Genomic DNA, 3,988 nt, shown 5'->3' with positions numbered 1-3,988 from the left:
CTGGCCATAAGATATTATTATTTCTGAAACAAAAAACTAACAAAGAACATTTTTAATGGAAGAAACTGGAAGTGAAAACTCATCCCAGAACTGATGACAAAAGATTTGGAAATATACTCTGGCAAACTACACAACAATTTTGCGATTACTATAGAATGGGACTGCTTTTAAAAGAAACAAGGTATCCAACACCAACATTTTCAAAGGCAAACTCAAATCCCTAGAAAATCCATCAGTTTACACCATATAAAACCATACCACAAGGTGGTGTTCACAAACTGTTGGCCCTGACAGGGACAACTGGGAGATTAAGATTAGTGATATGATCAAGAAGTTGGTGAATGACATGAAAATTGGTAAGCAGAGAAGTAGGATATCAGTGATCAAATAGGCAGAGCAGTGACAAATGAAATTAAATCCCAAAAAGCGTGAAGTATTGGAGGGACCTTTGTGTGCACATCCAGATTGCTAAAGGTAGTGGACCAAATAGATGACACGATTATGAAGGCATATTGGATACTTGTTTTCTATGCCTTGTTAATGAAGGCAAGAGCAGGGTCATTATGGTGGGACTGTATACAACACCATATGATCCATCATTAAGAAGACATTGGTGAGGCTATAAGGTACTATGTACAATTCTGGTTATACTGTAGAAAGGATGTGGTTTGATTAGAGAAGGGGCAGAGAAAATTTACCAGGATGCTCCCTGGGCAGGAGGATCTGAACTATAAACAAAGACTGGATAGGCTGGTTCTTTACAGATGCATTATTCCTTCAAGGGGATTGGTTAGCTGAGTTTGCAGAATAACACCAAAAGCATGGGTTCAATTCCTGCATGAGATGAGATTACCATAATGGTGCAATCTTCTCAACCTTGCCAGGGGTGTGGTGATCCTCAGGTCAAACCATCACCAGTTGTCTCTCTCTAATGAGAACACAACCCTGTGGTCTGGTAGGACCGTGACAACTTTACCTTTCTATTCCTCTAAATTTTCCCTTACCTCAAAAGGGAGAACACTTCTTGAAACAGACAATCAGCTCAATTGGACTTTCTACTTTCAGTTTGCATTGCTTATAAGTCAGTGTTATATTTGAAGACCCTAAGTTGGTATTCATCTGTTAACTAAAATCACCTGACACCAGCACTACCTTTCTTAAGTTTTAGTTGCTTCAAGGTCTCATCTATCAGGATGGATTGATAAGGCTACTTGTCCCAGCCTCTGCTTCTTCCATATACAATCTACCACATCATGGAATTCACATCTCACCTACAAGTCCTGAAAAATGTCTTCTTAATGATGGATCATTAAACCTCCATAACTTTATTATTATTATTATTCAGGTCCAACAAGCCTTTCCAAAGTCAATTTTCAGGGTCATAGCAACAGGGGAACAAATGTCTTGCAATCTGTTTGACTCCAAATTATTCCTCACCAATATATAACACCTTATCAACTGAATCATTGTTTTTACCTAGTTCGTATCAACTTATCTGTAAGCACTCAAGAGCATTGATATGGAAAAAAAGCCCAAATTAAATAATATTGGAATGTAAAAGTTTACAGCACAGCAGGCCATTTGGTCCATTTTGTCTGTGGCTACCCAAAAAGAGACATTAAGCCTAATTCCACTTTCCAGCTCCAGCAAACCATTTGCTTAGCCTAAGACAATTAGTGAAAACCAATAACGGAACTCTGTAAATTACAATTCTGGCTCAGGTTGAAAATACTCACAGTCAACTGCTAGAACCTAGCTATGCCGGGACAGTAACACCCGAGGTGTGATGACCAAGTCAATTTAATTAATTTCAGCCTTTTAGTCCGGAGATAGCAATACAACTACCACTGCACCACAAAAGCTCCTATCCCTCAATGTATAATCAAGCCCAAAGCACATTACTGGTATCAGTTAGCAGATGTATGTAAATAACAACACAGACCTTGAGCTATTAAATTCCTCTCCTCCCTCTTAGATGAGATGGGGGGAAATTGACCAATAAACAGGATTATCCGACAACTGCATGAAATCTCAAAGCAGCTCGAGTTACTGAGGGTTCGCTGCCAGCATTGTTGACTTACTTGAAAGCTTCATTTTCAATAGCTTCAAGGACAGAAGTAGAGAGGCAACCAGGTTAGGAAATCTGGCTATACATTAGAACCAAATTTCATAGCCTTAATACAGTTAAAGGAATTATTTCAGAAATGCAGGACATCCACTCACTTCATGTTGAAGACATATTATGTTGGATATTGGATTCAATGGCTGAGAGAGTAGACTTGCTGTTATGGGTGATCAGGATCTAAACATTATTGCTCAAGATGCTCCAAATAGGTGTAAAGTTTGTGTCAATAAGGATAAATAAACTGCCTGGTTGGTTCAGTCAAACAGGTTAATGAGGCAATTAGTGAACTCATTGATCACAACCCTGGCCAAAACAAATGCATTAAAAGTCCTGATGCATGTATTCAGGGTACTCTTTGGAAGATTTGCTGACTCAGTTATCTGTACGAAGCATTAAGAAACAGACTATGTCTGTCATAACTAAATCCAGTTATTTAAATGGATGAATTTTGGTCAGCCATAGACCAAGAAGTAGAATCAATGTGTCAAATTATTGATTAACACACAGACACATTACAAGCACAATTGATGTAAGTTTACTTGCAATTATGAAGATAATGCAAAGGAAAAATCAGTGATTTAAGGCATTTTCATATTTGTTTGCAAACATACAATGTAGGTTTCAATTTTCTTAAGATTGGGCTAGCCTACTACCACCCTTCCTGACTTTAGTTCAAGCAATGGTATCTATGCCAAAAATATTCCCAAGACACATTAAGTTTGAATTGCTCATATTGTTGCAAATGGAGCAATGGTTGGAATAAAAGATAGATGTTTTCACAACAAAATCTGGAAAACCTGAATTCATAGAATGTTCATGTAGCTTAGCAGGCTGAACTATTGCCATAAAAATTGAATAAATGATCAGTTTTAAAACACAAAGATTTTATCATTGAGAGAATATTCCAATCTTTAGCTTGATGTGGCCTGAAACCTCTATACTAATGCAAACTTATTTTATGACCAATCCAACAGTATTTTTAATGTTGTGTTCCAATATCTGATATAGCAAAGAGTAGAAGATTTAACAAAATTGCATGATTGGCTGGCCCAATTTAATTTTAAAAAAGTGGTAATTGGTGAGAAGTCCCCTACAGTTTCTGCAATCCACATCGAGGTATGGGCATGGCTATTACTTTTGCACATTAAGTGAACAAAATTTAGACTTCCACGGTGAGACAGCAGAATTTGAAGATATGACATGTCAGCCCAAAGTATACAGCATCCAATTTTGCCTAACGGTAAAGTTATGAAGATCTAGAGCTTCCTACAGATGGTCATATAACCATGTAGAGGAACTAAATTCTAGACAAACATCACAACTACCGAAGAAATTAGGGTGGAAAAATTCAGAGTAGATCATTGTGCAATTACACTTGCAAATGAAACAAAGTTAAAGAGCAGGCATATTTAAATTGACACAGGTTGTAATTTAAAAAAATATAACTGAGTAGAACAAATATACCAGAACAGCTGCATGTAAACTGGCCACTAATTTTTATCCTTGTTAAATTTGACAAAATACTGTATCTGCACAGACTAAAACATTTAATAATTGTAGCTCAGTATTGTATAGAAATGAGCAAATTAAACAGCAAAACAATGAGTCCTAGTAAAATTAAAGTTATAGGAATTGGAGAGGTTCCATTAGTTGGAGTCAACATGCAGCACAAAGGAAGATGGTTATAGTTATGTGCAAGGGCAATCACCTCTGTCTCAGGATGCTGCTACAGGAGTCTATAATCTGATCAATCAGTACAATTCACATCTCTGCAAATAAAGCATACCATACCTGAATGCAGCAAGACCAGGTCAACATTCAGGCTTGGGCTGTTAAGTGGCAAGTAATATTCACACCAGATTT

The sequence above is a fragment of the Rhincodon typus genome, chromosome 6, assembly GCF_021869965.1.
Source record: "Rhincodon typus isolate 14 chromosome 6, sRhiTyp1.1, whole genome shotgun sequence".
Lineage (NCBI taxonomy): Eukaryota > Metazoa > Chordata > Chondrichthyes > Orectolobiformes > Rhincodontidae > Rhincodon > Rhincodon typus.
This window is presented reverse-complemented; position numbering follows the sequence as displayed.